A 15,715-nucleotide genomic window follows, 5' to 3' on the forward strand; every position below is an offset into this window, starting at 1 on the left:
CTCCCTCCCTTCCTTGCCGTTCAGCCAGGCGGAGCGGTGGGCGGGGAGAGCCGCGGGCCGTGCCGCCCGCCTGGGCCGGCCCCGAGAGGAGGGCGCGGCGTGGCGCTACCTGCGGGGGCGGGAGGGCTCGGCCCGCACGCGGGCCCGCGGCGCGCCCGTCTCCCCGCCGCAGGGGCGAAAGGCGGCGGCCGCGGAGCGGAGGCGTTGGTGCTGTCCGCGGCGGGCCAGCGGCCGCCGGCGCTGCGCAGCGTCTGCCCGGTGCGGTTTGTCCGGGGCTCGGTACCTCGTGTTTCTCTCCTAGCACCGAGGCGCAGCAGGTTCGCTTCTCCTGAAGCGTTGTCGTGTTTCGGGCTCTGTTTTAAAAAATGCTGTCCGATTAGGTAGCTCGGAATATTTCTTGTAGTCATTTTTGGAGGTTTCCGCCTCTAGGAATTGAAGTGATTTAGGGCTGTTTCAAGGAGCATTTCTGCACGAGCATTTTCAAGCTGAAATAGCTTGAGTGTTTCATGCAAGTTCTTAAATCCATAGTGGCCCCTCTTCCTCAGCCTGAGTCGCAAGGAGCATTTAGGTCAGCGCTCTGCTTCAGCTGCATGGAGAAGTCTGTTAGTGCGGCCCGAGCCAGTCTGGTCCCCGGGCTGAAGGATGGAATGACTCAGGAAATTGTTCCAGGAGTAGCATGAGAAATGCCTTGTATTTTATTGTCTGTCTCTGGTTTGCTGACACCTTATTCTTGATCTGACTTTAGAAAGTGTTTAGCTTTGTATGTTTTGCATTGTGAAATAATTTGCTGGCATAATGGTTCTATTGAGATCCATATTTTTTTTTCTGTAGTTATTCTTCCTTTCATTCCTTTGGCAATGTTTTGAAGTTTGAATGAATGTTTTGGGATATTTTTCTCTGTTGGAGGAAGAAGTCGTTTGCCTGACTGGTGAAAGATTGCAATGAAATTTAGTAATAACTTTGTGAAGGGTAATTTTTATTGGTCTTGGGGTTTGATCCATTAGTGCTTTTATTGTGGAGAAGGTACTTTTTCTGTGTGCTCCCATCGGAAATGTAAAACACTTTGGGGTGTGTTGAATAGGAGAGGGAAATGGGTGGCTCAACAGCTGTTGAGGCTGGTCTTTCTATATCCATGGCACATTAAATAGAGCATGTGTATTTCAGCTCCCTTTCAGTTGATGTAGGTGACTGTTAGAACTGGTAGAATAATGCAATACATTGAACAATGCTGTTAAGTAGTTTCAATGGATAGTGGTACTTATATAATGGTTTTCCTCGTGGCATTTTAGGCTTCTGTATATATTCCTTCTTTAGTCCTAGTAATACTTTCTTATGGTTGAATTACAGGGCTTAGATGTGTGAAAATTAATACATACTCTGTATCTTAATTTCAATAATAATTTTTTTAACTTATTTTGATTATAATTTAAATTTTTGCTTTTTCCAGGGGTGACTAGAGTCCATTGTTTTGTTTTAAGCTTTCATCAAACATAAGCTTTTGTTTGAAGTGTACACTGCGTAACAGATGATGCGGTAAAAGTTGCTTGCTTGTGTGAGCTTGTGTGTGATCTTGCATGACTAAAGTAGATGTTTTCCTTGTTTGTTAGCGTGAGCTGGCTTTGGAAAACCTCCAATATAGATTTCAGTTCTCTGATCAGTTAGATTTCATGGCCTGAAGCTGTTAAGATTTTAAAGCTGGCCAATGCCTCCATTCTCTATTTTCGCTTTTTTCCCCAACTTTTGGGGTATATTAATTTGTTTGTCAGGTATTCTTTGTACGCTGTAAAGTGCCACAGAATAATTTGCTACTGTTCCTTGTTTGTTCCTCCCTGACATTCAGATTGAATGGATTAAAGGAAAGCTAGGGCCGAGGAAGGATTGCAGACCTGAGCTTTTCCATATGAAGAGAGAATGTCTCATGTGCATACATGTTCTTAGAGATCTGAGGAAAAGAGTTTACATTTTAACAAAGAAAAGAAACTAAGGGTTTTAACTCACAAAACAGTAGAACCTCATTTGCCTGAACAAAACAGTCCTTAAGTCATGCACAGTCATGCTTCTACATGATGCAAACTCGAGTCGCCAGAATTTGGTTTGGGCATTCCAGATGTGGACTGGTAACGATTCTGGGATCTAGTTGGAGTTGGTGTTTGCTTAAATGTTATTCTCTCTGACATGTTGTGTCAATTTGATTAATTTGTTTTAGTGTAAATTGGCTTATCATGTATGTGCATATGGCTTATTCTGGTCATATTAATTTAACTTACATCTTTTTTGTTAACTAATTTTAGTTAACACAGGAAGAGCAGAAAGGTTTTCTGATATGATTTTTGAAACTGCTTTGATTCAGGCAAGTGCACTACGTATCTGATTTAACTTTCTGAATTGGGGTCTCCTGTTGTTGCATTCTGTTTTCAAATATTTGTACACTTCATAATTACATACGCAGCAAAGATTTTAAAGTAATTTAAATATTAACTTGTTTCCATGCATTATTACATTTCTAGAACACTTATCTGGAATGGATTCTTTCCATGACTGAAGTCTTTTGGCACATGAACATGTAGCATAACAGGAAAAAAAAAAGACTCTCTTTTTTTTTGGGGGGGGGGGTAGGATTTTCAGATATGAGGGGGAAAAATTACCATATAGAGACTTTTTTATAATACAAGGAGAATTCTAAAATGAGTGAGGTTTAAGGCTCAATATATATATTGTTTTCAAAGAGTAACATATCTGTATCAGACATCATTGTCTGGAAAATAATTATGAAAGTTGGGGAAATAATATTCTAGGCATGTAGTTAAAAGATTGTATTCAGGCTGAGAACATATGTTATTCATGTGTGTCTTCTAGAAATATTTTTGCATGCAAATCACATACCCATTGGCAGCTGACTCCTAACCAGATTGTCACTGCACGGTGGTCCCTGAGAAGTTGAACAGGGAGTGGGAGGTACCATCTGAAAACTTTGGCTCTGAAGGTTTCATTTCTCAGGGTTTGTTTGCTTGGTTTTGCTTTTTTTTTTTTAAGATAACAAAGGAAGATTACAATCTAATATTGCAAAGCGCCTTTTTGGAAATGTAACAGGAATACAGTAACTAACTAACTAAATGTACGTCTCTTTTTTTTAACACTTCTTAAATACATAAGTACTTTATTGATGTTATTTATTTATATATAATGTTATATACCGCAAAAAGGTTTACAATTACAATAATCATAACTCTGATACTTTTTGTCCTATATAAAGTAAAAACTACCGTGACTGTAGACTTCCTTATATTTTCATAACTAGCTTTAAGTCCACAGACTGGAATATTACATTACTACTAATAATACTGAGTTTAATATGTACATGCAGTATCCCTTGGCTATGGCATTGTAATATTTTAACCAAAGAAAGGGATATCTTTTTTTGAGACAGATATTATAAAATCATTAGCCAAAACATGAGGCCAGGTTCTTTTTTATCAACTGCTGGCCTGTTTAAATCCTTTTCTCTGGAGAAGCAGCCTCCTAGAAGATATTTTTATAATTTCTCTGCTGTTTATATTACTGAACAGCTTGACTTTTTTCTTTCCTGTATTTTTGAAGATACCTGTTACATTGTTTCCATACTACGGTGTCTGTAGCCTTGCCCAAAGCAAGAGAAGTGTCTTCGCTGCTCTGAGTTAGAGGTTGATTCTTTTCATTCCCAAATTCTTACGGATGGCTTTTGTCATCTTCAACAGGAGTATCTTTTCTGTTCTGTAGCACAAAGGAGCTATCTTGAAGAGGAACTCTCCTATACTGAAAACTTTAGGCCTGATTCAATGTTCTGTGAAATCACTGCAAAGATTTCCATTTGGGAATTGCAGCAGGCCTTCAAAACATTTTTTTTCTTGGTTTTCATTCTGTTCTGAATTATTTTACCTCCCTGTCCTGCAGTGTCTAGGCTTCTGACTCCATTCCAGTAGGGAACAACAGTCATAACCTACTAGCTTTGGGGTTTTCAGAAGTGAATTGCCTTTAGCAGAATTTCTAGTGGGAAAGTATTGTGGTGAAATCTGCCTTCACAAAACAGTGTTAAGATGGGTGATGTTTGATCTGATCGTGACTGCTGCGGTGTCTACTTCTATCCCTAGGATTCTTCCAGTACAGGCTGGGTATGTTCGGGGGGCATCATGGCATTGCATTGCTACTCTGGGTGCACATCAGCATAAACAGAAGGATATTTTGTTAATATTGATGGCAGAAATTGACTTGGCCTTTGCATGAGATAATATAACAACAGTTGAAACAAGATTCAGGTCTCTGCTCTGAAAGAGCAATCATCTTACCTGGCTTAGTTTTGATGGCAAGGACTTTAAAAACTGATGTGAAAGTTTGGAGATGCACTGGTTAAAAGACATGCAAAACCAAAGAATGGAGCAAGTAAAGTGTATTGAAATTAGGTGAACAAAGTATGAATAATATTTCATGCTGAAATATGATCTGTTGGTTTCTGGTTTCACACTGCTTTTGTTTATTGATTTTGCTCTTTAGAGCTAAGTTATATTTGATTTCTAACTCTCCCTTTTCCCTTTGTTTGGCCTTTGTACCAGCTTTCTGTTCTTCTGCATGAAAGTCTGAGATTTATGGGTTTTTTCTTCTTAGTTTGATTATAGTTTTAAATGATCAACTTCTGGCAGGATTCAGAGACATTTTGCCAGGAAGGGGATTCATAATTTTTGAGAAAGATGATTTTCAGCAATACCAGCTGAACGCAGTATTTTACAGGACCTAGGAAAACTGGTGTGGTATAAAACAAGCACTCAATTTCTCTTTTATATGCATTTATAGAATGGAAATCAAGTCCAAATGATATCTATGCAAGTTTACAATATTTGATGTAACATATGACTCCTTCTAAAAAAAGATCTGATTGTTTCATTCTGTTTTCAAATAAACCTTGAAGGTTGCCCATTTTGTTCTGCTGAAAATAAGCATTAATAAATGTTGAACCATTGCGACTCTTGGAAAAAGTTTCTGAAAATCTTGCCTGCAGAACTTGGTTCCTGTGTTACCAGAACGAAGATGATTAAATAACATAGTTGCCGACTGAGAAATTAACTAGTTCTAGTTATAATCTATAACTTGCTTTGAATCATTTTTCACGTATTCCAGTTTCTGGTACTTCCAATGGAAGGAGACGTTTCAAGTAGGCTCATTCTGTGTTGCTAAGATGGCAATCCATACTGAGAAAGAAAGAGGAACAATGACATATTTTGGAAAAAGCTTACAGACAGATAGTTCATTCTTATTTACCTGGTTAAACCTACACTGACATGTTGTTACCTGACCTTTAGAGACTTTTCTTTCCAGTACTTTTAGACATTCTAGCTGAAATTTATGGGGATATTAGCAAACATTATCTTGTGGTCCTTATCTGGTTTAGTCTTGGATTTTTGCACTCTACAAATTTAAGAAAGCACTTAACCTGTGTAAGGATGGTCTTATTGTTGTACTTACTGATGTTATGTGTGAGCAGAGGCTTCAGTTACTGGAATCTCATTCTAATAAGTGCTGTGTAAATGCAAAGAAAGACTCGTACTTATTTTGAAGAGTTTGAAAATACCTATCCTTTCTCTAATTGCTCACATGTTGTATGTTTCCTTGTTTTTTGACCAAACAGTCCAGGTGCAGATAGTTTGTTAAACCTGGTACGACAACTTGTGTGTGAAGTCAAACATGCCTCTAAGCCTTTGCAAAATCTTTCTTATGTTTGAAATATTCTTCAGGGTTTTTTTGTTTGTTTGTTCTTAAATCGAAAAATGTAGCAGCAGGCCTAGAGTAAATGCATGTTTGTGAGGCAGCTAATAAATTTGAGTGTATGGATTCATACCACTTAGGTAGCATTAAGCAAACAAAAATAGCCTTTATGAAGTATAGGACACAAATATTTTTATATGTCTATTTTGTGGTGGTGCTGAAAGGCCACATCATGACTGAGTTTCATTTTGCTGGTTGCTGTAAGAACACGTATGGTTCTTCACCCTCAAAAAGCAATCATCTTGGATCTGAAGACTACTATCCTTCTCACACAAAAACAGAGAGGTTTTTTTTTTTTTGAAAATATTTTTCTGTAATTCTTAGGCTCTGTGTTGTCAGAGAGAAAAACAAACCATTTATTTCAAGACCTTTTTTTTGCCCTGGAGTCCAATATATCAATAGTTCAAATTCTGGCCAAAACAAAGTGTCACCACCACCTTGTTTGCTGGTGAAAATTTATCACCCTTCTCATTCTCCTGTTTGCAAACCTACAGGCCAGTTAACTTCCTCTAGGTGTATATCCTCTTCCCCATCAATCTGTTGACCTTTCTCTATACTTTAAAATGAGGAATAATTTGTTCCAAAGCAGTCATAATGTTCAGTAATTGTTCTACATAAAGTATAATTTCTACCTTTCTCTTTAGAACAGAAGAGAATGGCTGTAATTGTCCTTTTCACTCTGATAGTGCTTTTTTCTTATACCGGAAATGGTAATTTTCGCATAATGTGTGGTGTGTTAATGCACAACAACACAGTATATTTGCCTCTCAAAACTATCATTTTTGTTTTTTAGTCAGAGTTGTCAGGGAAGTATTTTGGCACCTTGGCCAAAGCTCAATACCAACCATCTGCTAAACTGCCTTTTTATGGCTGCAGCACCTAGCAAGGTTTGGGTGTATCTGCCTTTATACAGTATCAGGAGAGTGTCTCCTGGGACATTCAGAGGTGGTGCCAGGACAGTGACTTGTTACTTGGTGTTCAGGTATTGAGCTTCCTGCTTAACTAGAATGCCAGCTGCTATACAAGGTTGCAACAAACATGCAAATAGAGTTTCTTTTGTTGAGAAGAAGTACTCGTTAGTAAACTTTCTGAAATACCAGAACAGCACAATTTTATATTAAAAGGTCACTGAAAAGTTTAGTAGAATAATTATTCAGCTTCATTAACCAGCAAAATATTGAACGTTTTTTGACTTAACTGTAAAATAAAAGTTTGAGATTAAGCTTGAAGTTTTGTTGTTGAAGATGCTCTGTCAGTTTGTGCATCCGTTTGATCTGTCACTCTCGGCTGTAGGATTGCTTGCTCAGTTCCTGCCTCTTGCTGTTCAGCAACCAGGCTGCCTCACATGTGCTGTCACTTCTTCTGTGTTAGGACTACAAGCCAGATTTAGTGGTCAGTCTGATTTGTCATCTGCTGTATAAAGATGTGTGTGACATCATTACTTGATGTTATTTACACTCAAAAGTCTTAGCAGTAGCTTCCTACCTTCATCTTTTAACCATGGCCCTTTTATGATTGTGTGGCTGATGCATCATGTGGCCTAACTTCTGTGTCTTATACAGTGGCAGAAAAGTTTGTTGAAAAGTCTTTTTTTTTTTTTTTTTGGTGGATAACTAAGAATAAAATTTCTTATAGTACCTTGTACTTTAAGAACTGCTGTATACGGTCAAATAGAGACAGACCCCTAGCATCCTGTTCACAATAGTGGCCATTAATGAATGCTTTCGGAGGGCATATAAATAAGTCCTGAACTGTAAAATAATTTAAATTACACTAAAAACCTTTTAGACTGCTGATGTTTTAAAATGCCTTTTAAGAGCAAAATTATCAAACCTTCTAAAGTATACCACCAATCTTTCTCTTTCTTTATATCTTGCTGCTGTTTGTTTCTTGTTGTTATAACCATTTAAAGAGCATTTCTGATATACAGTAAAGTGTCCACCCTCAGTAAAAATGACCATAAAGTCCTAAGAAATGAACCAATAAAACATTCTTTACTCTTTCAGTTTTGTTAAATTTAATTTTAAATAAGTTATATTTAATATCTGAAGTTATTTATAATAGTGGGTAATAAATTTTTAAATCATTGTTTACAACTTGAGTTTTTGTTTCTATTTAATTAGTGTGGTAGAGTTAATGTATCACCATACAGTATAGATAAATTGTTACTGTATTTCATGCTTCAGAACAGAGGAGTGTTACTGAATTGATATAAGGTAGGTTTACTTTGCAATTCAGCTTGTGTTGTGGGGTAATCGTGATTTTTATAAATACTTCAATTTTCTTTTGTTTTACATTTGGATTATTTTTGCGTTTTTTTTTTTTTTTTTTTTTGGATGAGAAATGCTGTACTACGTTAAACTATTTCTTCATGCGTGAAAGAAAATGTGTAAAATTTGAATACAAATCTAGAATGAAAATCCTTATCAGAGCAAAATTATAGGGACAAAATAAAACCACAGTACAAAACTAGAGGTTCCCAAACTTATTTTGTTGAGATTTGGTCACTGGCATGGATGATTAATGCCATTGGCACCAACAGTCCCAAATTTCTCTGGTTGTATGAGTACCTCTCAAATCAGGACTTCTATGTCCATCAACCTATGAAACATAGCTGAAACCAGGACCCAGCTCTGTGCTCCATGCTTCACATTCTCATGTACCGAAATCTACTCGTGTACAGCAGGCCCACTTCCAAAATTGCTCTCAGACAGTACCTGCTTGAAAGATGGTTAACATGATGAAAGTGTGATAGTGCTCACAGGCATAGTTGGGAGCTATAATAAAGTACCATGCTTACAAATATGTGTGGCAAGTAACTGGTCCCACAAACCTTTCTGCAGATAAGTAGTCTCATCAGTCAGTTGAGTGGCTCTGATTAAGGATTACATGTGATTAGTAGTCTGCAAGGTTAGGAGTATGACCTGTATCATTAATGAGTATTCAGATATTGACCCTACTTTGAGCAGCAGTTTGAACTAGATGACCTCCAAGATCCCTTCCATGCAGAATGGTTCTGTGATTAACCTCCTTCTATTGTGCAAATAGATATTCCATTTATTTATTTATTTATTTATATATAGGAAATAAGCTAACCCCCAGCAAATTGTTGCAAATATTTTACCTATTGCATCATGTTGTACAGTGTGGAGATGCAAATTTGACCCAGGTTTAAGATTTAAAATAGTAAGAGAAATACGCTGTTCCTTTTTGTATATTTAATTAAATTCCTTCACATCTGATGGTATATAGTTTACTCAGTTTCAGTGCTGGAACTTGTGCAGAGCAGAGTGGCTGAAAGTTTGATGCATTATGTACAGTTAAGTGGATGTATGTCTCTAAGCGTATTTGAACAGTTTCAGGTACTGCTAGGACTGAAGTTATAGTGGCAAAGACAACAGTGCACATCAGCAGTCTGAGTAAGAAAGGCTTGCAGAGACCACACTGAATCATTTCTTTCTTGATGAACACTATAAGTGAAATGATGCATCCTAGAAGATGTCATTGATAAACTAATAACAGTAATGGCCTGGGTTTAAAAGAAAACCAAATGTAAATTCTTGGATGGTTTGCAAGGCACTGTATTTCTCTATAAGGCGCTAAAAGCTTTCCAAAACAAGGACTTGGAATGTGAGATGGAATTTTTAAATATAAAAAAGAAAAAAAAAAGTAAGAACTTACTATGTAGATTCTGAATATATGTAGATGTTGCCACAACTGCCTGAGTTTAATAAATCATATGCTAAGTGTATTTTTGAGATGAACAGTCTGTGCCATTATTTTAGAAATAATATTTGACTGAACAGTAGTATGATCCTTCTCATCAAAATGTATGTAGATTGTCTTCCTGTGTTAGGCTAAACCTTACACCTACTGATGCCTGCTTAACTGTTCTCATTTAGTATTTTTAATTACTTTTAGGTAAGTTGGTGATAAGGGAGGAAACCTCACAATTATTGATTGAAAAAGGCCAATTGCTTTCGCTTGCATGTAACTAAAAAAATGTTTTTATTTAACGTTGTAACCCTTTCAAATATGTGGATTAGCCAAAGTAACATAAGGTGACTGTTATCATATCTTAAATTTAGCAGTATATTTTGGAGAAATTGTTGGCTGCTTGTATGTTTTTATTAAAAAAAAGAAGAGGGAGGGTTATCAGAGCAGAAAAAATAAGCAATGTGTTAAGGATTTGGCAGGTATCCTGGACTGGTAGGGAGTATGGAAAAGAATTAAAAGGAGTAAAAGGTTCTAGGAAGGAGCTGAATGATTTCTTTGTGTTACTCTTCACCACAGAAGATGTTGTTTCTATTCTTATCAGGTAATGTTGATGGGGCGTTTTCTGGTTATCAGATGAGAGAATGAGGTATCAGAAGATCAAGTGCTAGAATAAAGTGATGAAGACCCCTAAGCTTAAATCATGAGGGCTAGATGAGATTCATTCTTTCAGTGGTTCTAGAGAATGAAGTGGCTGATCTGCTAGCAAGAATGTGCCTCGTTAAGATGAGATACTATGTCAGAAGACTGGAAGCCAGCATGTGTTGCATACACCATACTTTTAAACTGCGCACAAGGAGCAGTCCTGGAATTTGCAGACTCGCAATCCATATGTTAATGCCAAGTATGTAGATTGGAGTACTAAATGAATAGTCATGTAGTTCTGTGAGCATAAGGACCATCAGACCCTAGTTTCTTATGTAGTTGCATCTTACAGGTAGTTACAAGCATCAAGTGCAGCGGGGATATTTATAAGGTCACACTTGTACATGTTTCTCTAATAACATGTGGGCTTATGCTGCAGCCTTTACTTCAGTTGGGGCAGTTTGTGGCTCACTCTTGTCTATTCATACACCTAGCACTTGCAATTTTGAAATGTTTGATTCCTTATTCAAACTGTGAATGACTTTTGAATCTTCTGCATTGACAAATTTGGTTGAAATCAGTTAGTGGATTCAGGTTATGAAGGGTCAGACAAAATCTAGCTAGACATATAAAACAATGTTAATCTCCACTGTCTTTAGCTGTCTAAACAGTGATTGTCATGTCTGAATTGCTTCTGTTGTTAATGGAGAAGAAAGACACACCGACATATGCCACAAATGTATTCATATATATCCACTTTCAGTGTGCAGTTCATTCCAGCTTATTAAATTTACGATGTATAGGCTTTTATAAAACTGTGTGAACCAAATCATTTTGGTGTGGTCCTACAAGCACTGATTTTGGTGCGATTGGGAGGATGGTGAATTGTGATGTAGGGATGGAAATGAAGGGAAAAACAGTGCAGGAGCATCTTATATGGCTTTCAGCAGCAAAGCTGATCTACCTTGTAACTTAGCTGCAGGTGACATAGTAGTTTCAGAAGTGCTGGCATTAGTAGCAATTAGCTGCATGCTCTTGTTCTCCCTGTTCCCCTTCTGATGTATTAGCACAGCCATTTGTGTTGTGATGCAGTGACTTGGATTAGAGAATTAATCCTGACTAAAAAACTGAGTCTGTAAAAAAAACAGCAATTTTTATTGCAGGTTAATTCCTCAAGTCTGTTTACTGAGCAGCTCCATAAGTAGATATATCTACACAAAGAAGGATGCAGCACAAGGAGAAGAAGGAGGAGAAGGTTCGTATCTGTTTGAATAAGATGTCTTACCAAAATAGACATTCATCAAATTATGCTTCTAGACATCTATCTTAGAAGTGATTAATCTTGTCCTAAAATAAGTGTCTGAGGTAAAATGTACTATATACATTCCATAACGTTAGAGAAAGTTGTGAGGAACTCGCGGTAATCATCTAAAGCTGGAGATACTGGCATAATGATGGTACATGTCATTCAGTATTTACAGTTACAAAATAACTCTCATTGGAAGACATAACTTGAAATACTTGAAGATATTTCTAAATTACATGTTCTGCGGAAACGCATATATCATTATAGATGCGTTAGTGAAAACCTCTTCTCAGAGTGCACGCTATAAAAGAAACTACCCTAAGATTTATCCTAATGGTGCTCCAGAGTAGCATAAGTGAAAATTCTGTAGCTGGGGATTTCTGCTCAAATGATATTAACTGTCCATCTAGTTGAATTACAATAGTAATTTATCAATCCGTGCTTACATGTTTCCTCTGTGTGTTCTAAAATGTTGTTTATAAATAACAGAACTTCTGGAAAACTAAGTACAGTTTTTGCAGTAAGTTTGCATATTTAAAATAAAGCTGCTATATTTCTTTCATTCACTTCATTTTCTTTGGATTATCTGTACTTTTTCAGTAATGGCAATACATTCATTCTGCCATTTGGAGGAGCCTGTGCCACAGAATAATGATCTGAAGAAGGCTAACTTATTTGCAAAGAAGAGTCTTCATTTGGAAAGCAGTACTGATGCAGCAAAGAGGTGCTTTGTCAAGTTCAGGTAAGTGCTTTGTCTTTGTTATTTTTTAATCATACTTATTTGTTGTTTGGTACGTGGGTATTTTGTTTAAATTAGCATACATGCAGTGTCATATCAGCCTTTGTGTTGGTCATTTGACACCTGAAGTATCCTGAAATGAAAGGGCACATGTAGTAGCATACATACTTACAAGATGCATGGAAGGAAACTGTTGTCTAGAAAGTGATTTTAGAATAACTTCTAATATCTGGACTAGCTGGTGAGGGTGGAGATAATATATTATCTCTTCATAATGACATAATTCTACTATTGCTAAGAATTCTTTTTTTGGAATTTTCTTATCTCTTTCTTTGTTTTCCATATTCAATATTTGGCTATGGCAGAGTAGTTATTATGCATGTTAGAGTTAATAATTAGGTCTCAAATCATTGAGAGAGGGGAAAAAAAAAGGAAGTAGCAGTCATGTTTCCACAACTTGGAACATCTTCACATTTATTATTTTAAAAAATAAGCTTTTGAATTTTCTGTCAGTCAGATAGAAAAACTTTTGCTGGAATGGATCCTTAAATTTTGGCATGCTAACACTGGATCTGGATTTTTTTTTTTTTTTGGATGAATCTTCACTATACATTATGTATTTATTTTTCTAGACATCCAATTAAAACATATGTTTCCAACATAATATTGACTGTTTTTCACAGCAGAAGTTGGTTTATAGTACGGATAGTAGTATTCTGTATGACCACTGTATGTAATGTACTTACAGTAAGGAGTGTTAGCAGCAGCATAGTAAAATACTTATGAAGATTTAAAAAGGTACTTGAATTTCTTTTCCTGTGCTTTTGTTGCACACTGTGGGAGTATTCTAACTGGCTGTGGGTTTGGTGTTCCAACCATCAGTCAAAAAAGGGATAAGCTGCAAACAAAAGCAAGTTGCTTCTTACCAGAATGGCAGAGTATAATTTGTCAGTGGTGCACCTAAATCTAAAACCTTTTTACAACACGAGTCTGCTTTGTTGCTAAATTACTGTATCACTTGCATACATTAAAATATATCTTTATGGATACATATATTATCTGAAAAGCCTTGACAATAGCATTTGTCTTGCTAACAAGCCCACAGAATGTTAAGTACCAGATTTTTAAAATTTGATACTATCATATCTTTTGGCTCCAGAAATAGAGGTTCCTGTTCTGCATGTTTTTGTGCACATGCTTAGCTTTATATCAGTGTCATGTTGGTGTAACAGTGATGCCTAAGAGATTCAGGGACAGAGAAAGAACAGCACTTTTTCAGTGCAAACCCGTGTTTTTTTGTTTGTTTGTTTGTTTTTTGTTTTTTTTTTTTAAATATACTTGGAGAAAACGTGAAGATGTCTTAAATGCTTTGTAAATGTAATGGGCAACTAAAAATTAGAAACTAGTTAAGAAAAGCTTTTGGACTGTTAGTAAGTTACTCCAAATACACACAAGACTCAGTGAAAATGAGACTTGCTTCAGTAAAATTATAAAAATTGGAATGCATTTCAGTAAAATCATCACAAAAGACAATTCATTCTGGAGATGCATCTTAAAATTTCTCTTTGTGTTGTGCACGAGGCATATAATGAATAAGGTCAACCAGAGATCATTATGAAAATGCTATTTATGAATGCAGCAAAACTATAAAATCTGAGCAAATAATGCATCTGACCTTATTTTTATATTTTTAAAAAGTATTTAAAGAACAGTATTTTTAAATTTTATTAGTTTTTCCTTTTGGTGAGAATGGATTCCTGGTATACATGAAGGCAAACTGTTAGTGAACACAATAGAAGCCAAAGCGAGACAAGAATAAAACATAAACCAAGTTCAGTATGGTTCAGCAATATTGCTTATGATGTCAAAAATACAAGTATTAAGAAAAGTGAGTGTAGAGATACATATGTATATTTTTCTGAATCATTCAGCAGAACTGTTATTGTCCATGTACTGGAGATTGTGCTAGGTACAAAGCTGGTTTTCCTCGAAGAATAAACAAAATTGCATATCCGAAGAATAAGAAGGTAAGATCTTCGACATTGTGTTATTTCAGGGAGCAATTAAAAGTAATTTCAGTGGTCTGTAAAGCACACGCCTGTACAAAAATACTTGACTGTTATCATGTGTCAAGAAGTCTCAAATGGCTTCTGTCAGTTCATGTTCGATTATTTTTCTCTCTATCTCATGGGTGAATTTTGGAAGTGTTCAGCTCTGCTTTCTAAATGTGTTTTCCCTGAGATCAATGAGTTGACCTGAGTGGGAATAAAGCCTGGTTTATCTTTAGTGAGACAAAGTTAAGTCATCACTAAGTGATTTTTTTTGAAATCCCATCCGTGAAATACCAGATCTTTGACACTCAGTGGGATGAGCATCTCGGAACAGACTGATACTGGGGACTCCCAAGCTACAGTTCAGGTAAATAACTTCTTTGGAGGAGGAACTTAAAGGTTTCTTCTTTTTTTAATTATGATAATTAAGTAGCAAAGGGTGCAACTTAAACTATAAATGTTTTCCTCTCAACATTTACCTTTAAAATAGATATTCCTACTTTTGTGAGAGGATTTGTTGGTTACAGTTTGAGCATTACATAGTTATCTAACACTTCAGCAATACTGTTTCTAAAGAGGACTACTTTACCAGCGCAGAAGAGGACTATCTAGTTCTATTCCCAGCAACTTTTTATCTTGTTTTCCAATGTGTAGCTATGAGTGAGATTCTAGTTCAGCTACTGTAATTTCCATTTTTCAAAGACAGAGATGTATTTTTGGTAATGCTTGCATAATTCAGAAGTAACAGCTTCTATATTGGAATATGCATTAGGGGCTCTGTTCGCATCCCACGATTAATTTAATTTGTTTCCTGCTCCAGCTAGTCCCCCCTCTTCCTGCAGGGAAAGGGCAGCTCCATTCTTTGTGCAACAGCCCAGTGTAGCTTGTAACCTAGAGCCTTAAAGTCACCTTGAATCGATGCTGCTTTACTTTTATTTATGTTCTTGTAAAGTACAGTGGTGCAGCAGGTACTGCAACCTCAGTAGCAGAGGCAAGAAACTCGGAGAAGAACAGGGTGGACAATGAGGACATGAGCTGTTATGGCCTTCACCCGTCATCTGCATCTGCCCTAGCTTATCACCCAAGGTCCTCTCTCACTCTGTTTTGGTGAAAAAGTGGAAAATGCTCTGTAATTAGTAGAAAAAGAAGAAATATTCCTGTTTTTAAAAAAAAAATAAAAATTGGTTTATTTTCTTCTGCATCGGAGTGTTTCTAAAAGAAAATGTTAAAGGTTTGGGGATTTTTTCTTTCTTTTTCTTTTTTCTTTTTCTTTTTTTTTTTTTTTGAAGACTTACCCAGTTTCAATTACAGACTCACTTCCTTGCTGCCTTCAAAAAAGCAAGGAAGATGCTGTAAAATATCAATAATTCAAGATGAAGATCAAGAAGAAAAAAAAGGGTACTTTAAGAAAAGAGAGGTTACAACACAACATTGAAATACATATGATGCCTTTTAAAAATTTTTAAG

General features: G+C 36.4%; 1 long non-coding RNA gene across 8 annotated transcripts in view; it reads left to right on the top strand.

Annotated features, from left to right (window-relative positions):
• The window catches only part of LOC135327159 (uncharacterized), a 36,683-nt gene that overhangs the window by 132 nt on the left and 20,836 nt on the right, over positions 1 to 15,715 (top strand). For 2 of the 8 annotated variants that reach the window (XR_010387283.1, XR_010387285.1), the window contains exons 2-4: positions 11,316 to 11,407; positions 12,059 to 12,200; positions 14,546 to 14,615. This is a non-coding gene — a long non-coding RNA (uncharacterized LOC135327159). Of the gene's footprint in view, positions 1 to 7; positions 318 to 9,602; positions 10,412 to 11,315; positions 11,408 to 12,058; positions 12,201 to 14,128; positions 14,225 to 14,545; positions 14,616 to 15,715 lie in introns of those variants that run through there. The other 6 variants (XR_010387287.1, XR_010387288.1, XR_010387289.1 and 3 more) reach the window with 6 other exon arrangements.

Source organism: Dromaius novaehollandiae, chromosome 1, assembly GCF_036370855.1.
Source record: "Dromaius novaehollandiae isolate bDroNov1 chromosome 1, bDroNov1.hap1, whole genome shotgun sequence".
Classification (NCBI taxonomy): Eukaryota; Metazoa; Chordata; class Aves; order Casuariiformes; family Dromaiidae; genus Dromaius; species Dromaius novaehollandiae.